Here is a 6,000-nt window from a genome sequence, read left to right as displayed (position 1 = left end):
ATTTTTGCCCTGATATGCAGTGTAGTAACATCAGGGCAGATGATATCTTTATAGGAATAAAACCTACAGAAGAGGAAATGTGTTCCTGGAAGTGTTAGTGTATATGTTAAATGACTAGTTAGCTCCTGCCTGTTGGTTGTCCTCTAACCCCCCCCCCCCGTACTTCCTCCCCACATGTATGTTACCTCAGTAAAACTGGGTTTGAGAACACACCTTGTGGGCGTGCCATAAAGTTTTGCATAGTCTTTATATGTTGATAGAACTAGTCTTTTCCTCTAGGCTGCAGGCAGAATATGCTTTTCTTCTTCAGAGGTATGTACCTCTGTTGTGTATATTTACCCCATAATCACCACAGGTTCTTTCAGTGCTTCAAAAACCTGAAAAAAAAATTGACCACAGATGACACTTCAAAAAAGAAAAGAAATGTGTGTGTTCAGAGCAAGCAACACAACTCCAGCTCTTTTAGAGGCTATTGCAGTGGTGGCGAACCTATGGCACGGGTGCCAGAGTGGGCACGCAGAGCCCTCTCTGTTGGCATGCGCCATCACGCCAGCAGTGCCGTTGTTTGGGGTTTTCAAATTGGCCAGCAGCTTCCCCCCCACCTCCTTATGAGTAAACTGCTCCCACCCGGCCGGCAGCAGCTTAGAGGCAGTTTATCTCCCCAAAGCAGCTATATTCCTGCCTCCCTGCCCCCCGCCCCCGGCCATTGGTGGGCAATGCCCCCCCCAAGCTCTATGTGTTGTTTCTGCTCCGCGTTTATAATGTGTGTGAGTGTTTTTCTCCCCACCAAAAAAACTACTGTGATCCAAGCCCCTCAAAAAAGCTCTGGAAGTCTTGGCAACCCCCCCAAAAAAACTCTGGAAATGTCCCCCAAAACTCTATGTGTTGTTTCTGCTCCGCGTGCCATAGGAAGCGTTTATAAGGCGTGTGAGTGTTCCCCCCCAAAAAACAACTGTGTTCCAAGCCCCCCCCCCTCAACAACTCAGGGCAGCCCCCCACTCATTTTATTATGGTATATTAATTATTATCCCATATTAAATTGCCGTGTTGGCACTTTGCGATAAATTAGTAGGTTTTGGGTTGCAGTTTGGGCACTCGGTCTCCAAAAGGTTCGCCACCACTGGGCTATTGTATTGTCTGTCTCCAGCAAGCTGAAGACTAGTTGTTCTACTACCTTTCCTAATTGTGGCTTCATGACATACCGGTAGCTATCAGACGCAAATTAGAAACATAACAGTGCCCCTGCTACACACATGCATATTACTTCTCATGTCAGAAAAAAAGTTATGTAAGAATTCAGCCTAAAGCTTGGGTAGGCAGTTTGGGAAACTGTTCACTTCTGGCTCTTCTCCATCTACACTTTATCCCCGTGGTTCTAGAGTAGATCGTAGTTTTCATCTGTTTTAACAGGAATGCATGTTGTAGGTCTCTGCAATGGCACCATTAAAGATTTTATGCTCTGCATGTTAAAATTAAAAAGATATATGTGCAGATAGTCACTACGAATGTAATCAACTTGATTTAATACTAATAGGAACCAGCAAATGGAATTTATGACTTAAAAATAAGTGTGTGGGTTTTTTTTTGTTTTTTTTTAAAAACATAAATACAAGTACTTTCTGGGGGAAAAACAGGGAGAAAATCTCAATCTGAATAGTTTATTAGAGTCTAATCCCTCACCAACAAACGAAACCGGGGCTGCCCACCCAATAATCCCGACTGCCATTAAAATATTAAAGATAAATCTAATCGTCTCTTTATCCAAAATAAGCGACTTTTATGTTGAGAGAAAACGTCTAACCCTTTGGGAAGAGAATTACTCCTAATGTATCAAATGGAATTCAGTCAGGAGGGTGAAACTGGGTTTAAAATCAAATGAGATGATAATAGAGATAAAGCGTAGTATGCCAAATTAAAAACACTCATTTACACAAATTAAAATCTCCCTAAAGAAAGTATACTGTTGAAATGGGACTCCACTGGACTCCTCTTCCCTCCTTGTCATCCAGGAGCCAGGAAAATCCAAAGGAATGGGTATTTTTGAGTTTTTATGACTCTGTGGCTAGAGGTCTACAGCTGGTCTTCAGGTTCCATCCTCGTTCAACACTGAATTATCTGGGTAACCATGGAAAACAGGGAGCCTACCTTATGCCACATCAGGTTTCCCATTTCCCAAGTGTTTCCCATTTCCCAAGAGGGAAGTGCCAGGAATTGAACCTAAGACCTCTTTCTTGCAAAACATCCACTCTGCTGCTGATCTTTGCTCTCTACCCCTCCATCTCAATTCCTCACCTATAAAGTAACAGGAATGTTAATGACTAATATGAACCATTTTCCATTTGCCATGTCTTTAGTGCCAGCATTCTGAAGTACCGGTATGTAGAGAACCAATTTTTTTCAGTAAACTGAGTGTACCTGCAACTGGGTTCTTCCAATAATAATAATAATAATAATAATAATAATAATAATAATAATAATAATAATAATAATAATAATTTTATTATTTGTACCCCGCCCATCTGACCGGGTCCCCCCAGCCACTCTGGGCGGCTTCCAACAAATATTAAGATATATTAAAATATCACAGATTAAAAACTTCCCTAAACAGGGCTGCCTTCAGGTATTTTCTGAATGTCAAGTAGTTGCTTATCTCCTTGACCTCTGATGGGAGGGCATTCCACAGGGCGGGCGCCACTACCGAGAAGGCAGCATTCTTTGCTATGGAAGGCATAGTACTGCTTTGCTTTTGGTTGTGGTTGTGGTTGTTGTTGTTGTAGCAGCAGCAGCAGCACACATACTCAAGCCATCCTAAGCTCTTTTCAGTCTGGACTCTTACTTGCTAGGTAAACTCTTTTCTAACTCAATAGCCCTTTGGGATATATAACCATTTATTTTAAAGAATCACCTTTACACCCGTAGCTCCTTAGCAGTGCTGTAGAGAAGAGTAGTATAATTTTGGATTATAATTCTTCTGTTTCTTTGCTGAAGTGTGGATGCCTAATCAGAAGGCATTGTTGTCACTGGACATTTTGCTATACTATTTGATCTCATTGTTGAAGGATATGCTTCTGAAAGCATACGGTTTCAGTGCAATTTCAATTGCCATTGTGTTTCTAGCCATTATTAAAGAGAACATAAGCAAAAAAATATAATCAGAATGTAGTTTGGAAATCAGAATTCAAGATAGGTGCACCTACCTTTTATAGTTTGAACCTGTCTTTAAAAACTGTTTTAGAAGCTACTTGAGATGGATAGTATTGGAAGGAGAAGGATAGTGATTAATATGACCCAGATGGGCCTTTGGATAAAGCATCAGGAGAGCATAAGGATTCAGCTAGGTTGGCTCCTAAAATTCCATAACAAAGATAAGAGCTGAGAATGAACAAATAAGTAGTATTCTCTGTTACAGCTCAAGTTCCTGCAGGATGGGAAAACATTCTTGTTTCCTTGCACAGTCAATAACTATTAACTGTGCTGTGCACTTCATCAGTTTCTGCCCTTCAAAACCTTGCATTATACGGAACAACATATAGAGGAAGTGTTTACTTCTGAAGTACTAAAAAGGGAAATGCGGTGGTTCCAAGGGAGGGGAGAGCATTTGTTTTGAGTCATGCATGTAAGCCTTTACTAGAAGAACATTTTAGTCAGAGTCTAATAAGAGTCCAGAGTTTTAGAATTTCCTAGTTAGGAATGGGATGGTAGTGGCCAGTGAAGGAAGAAGAAGAGCATGGAATTTGGATATAAACAGTTTCAGTGAGAAGAAATATGGTGGATATGGGGAGATAACAGGTGAGTGTGGCATGAATCCTGATACTTTATTATTCAGTTGAAATTCTTCCCAGATCCCTTAACAACCCCCAATCTCATTTCCAACTTAAACATTTTGCACTACAAGGACTAGAAACTATTTTTTTGTAATAATTTTTATTTTCAAAATGAGAGAGTAAGTATACATATCAAATATGTTCAAAGAAATTGATATACTGCAAATGATTAAATAACAAAAATAGGATGTTTCAGTGGCTGTTGTCTCAAATATGTCTTCTGGTAATTAATGCATTTATCACTATAGCAATTAATACATTTCTGCTAAGGGTAGTTATACGTTTTCCTCATTTTGTCTATGTATAATGTTTGTTAATTAGCTAATTCCAAATATTTTCTTAATAATTTCTTAAGATTATTTTTTAAAGCACCATTGAGGTGAAATCTCAGATACATTGCCAAATTGTGTGCCATCAAGCAAATAACTTACACAAGCAAGTATCTCACACAAGCTCATTGTAACAGGGTATGCACATAGCCACACTGACTATAGCAAAGTCTGCGAGTACTTGCTCCATATGTAAGATTGCTTCAATTTTTAAAGGTTCAGATCTCTTCTTCAAGAATGATGGGAGCCAATGATATAGTTAGTTTCATATCATCCAGAAGAAAACGGGACAATCTTGTGAAAACGAGACAGAACCCCTTTGTGTCATCTGAGTACCAAGCTTGGATGTCTTCCACGAAGTCATATGTTATACATTGACCTACCTGTTTGATTTGTTATTGCATGCACCAGTTCAAAGGGTGATTAAGGTACCATCTTCAGGCCCCAAACACTGAAGCTACCAATTTCTGAGGAATTTAAAGGCTGTGGTAGACACGCTCTAGCTCTGCAACATTAAGCCTGATAACTCATACAGTTATACAGAAACAAAATGTACAGTTTAAAAATAAATAAATAAATAATACTTTGATCTATAAACCAAATTCAGAGACTTTCAGGTGCTGAAATATAATATGTAGCCTTAACATGCAGCTGAGAAACAAAGAAAACCAATAGATAGAATATGATCTTAGGTCCATAAAACTCAGAGGCTAAGAGAGAGGGTGTGCCAGAAGGAAAATGAATTGATCTCTATATATTAGTAACTTTGTATTAATGCAACATTTTTATATGTAGCTGTGTATTTTTGTCATATTGTCTTTAAGTTGCCTGTTGTTGCTTCAGTTTTTTTGAACACTGCTTAGACATATTTTTAAAATATTAAGCGGTATAGAAATTATATAATCAAATCAAAATAACAGATTTCCAAATTAACATGTATGTGACACTGGATATTACAGCTGCATAGTAATAGGTGGTAGTTTAAGGGTGCAATCAGAAACACACTTACCTGGGAATAAATCCAATTGAGGAGAGTGGGTGTTTTCGGGTGGTGGGTGGGGAACATGATTAGGATTTAACTAAGGATCTAAATTAGTTTTGTGGTCACAGAAAGTGAGAATTTTAAAACATTCGCAAACATCTGTTTATTGTCCTAAATAACAACATCATACCACATGTACTGCACATGCTTACTACAGTCAGTTGTTTGGACAATAAGTCATGACTGTTTGCCTCTAGGATTATCTTAGCTTTCATAAATGAGCTCACAAATTACAGGAGATGTTATTAAGAATTTGTAGGTGGATATGAACAGGGAGTTGGTAAAAAGTCATGACAAGCTTTTCTTTGGTGTGCGATAGATTCAGAGGGACAAAACAGCAAAATATTTTAACAAGTAAATGTTGATTCTCCTTTGGATGAATGCTCTGTACTTTTAGATATGATTAATGTCCACTCAACGATGTCTTTAGTCTTATTAAGTGCAATATACGTTATTTCCCAGCAGAAGCACAAGTAGCTATGTTATGACGAACATTTGTCAGTTTTCCACCAACACGTATTGGAAAGCATCTGTGATATTAATAAGTAGACATAGGGTGAGATTGGACAAACTTTGTCAGTGGCAGTCCTGTGCATGGGTTTCTGCTTGCCCAGTGGGGCTTTTCTGCATCTCTGGCCCCTGTGTGCCTCCTGTGCTCCTGAAATTGGTTCAGGGGGTAGAGAAAACCCTTAGAACAGTGCATGGGGGGAAGGGAGGGAGACAGTTCTATCTGGTAAGCTGAAATGCTTGTGCAGGCAGAATGTTGGTAACAGCGCAACACTGAATTCCACCCATAGCCTTCCCT

Source organism: Lacerta agilis, chromosome 1 (assembly GCF_009819535.1).
Source record: "Lacerta agilis isolate rLacAgi1 chromosome 1, rLacAgi1.pri, whole genome shotgun sequence".
NCBI lineage: Eukaryota > Metazoa > Chordata > Lepidosauria > Squamata > Lacertidae > Lacerta > Lacerta agilis.
This window is presented reverse-complemented; position numbering follows the sequence as displayed.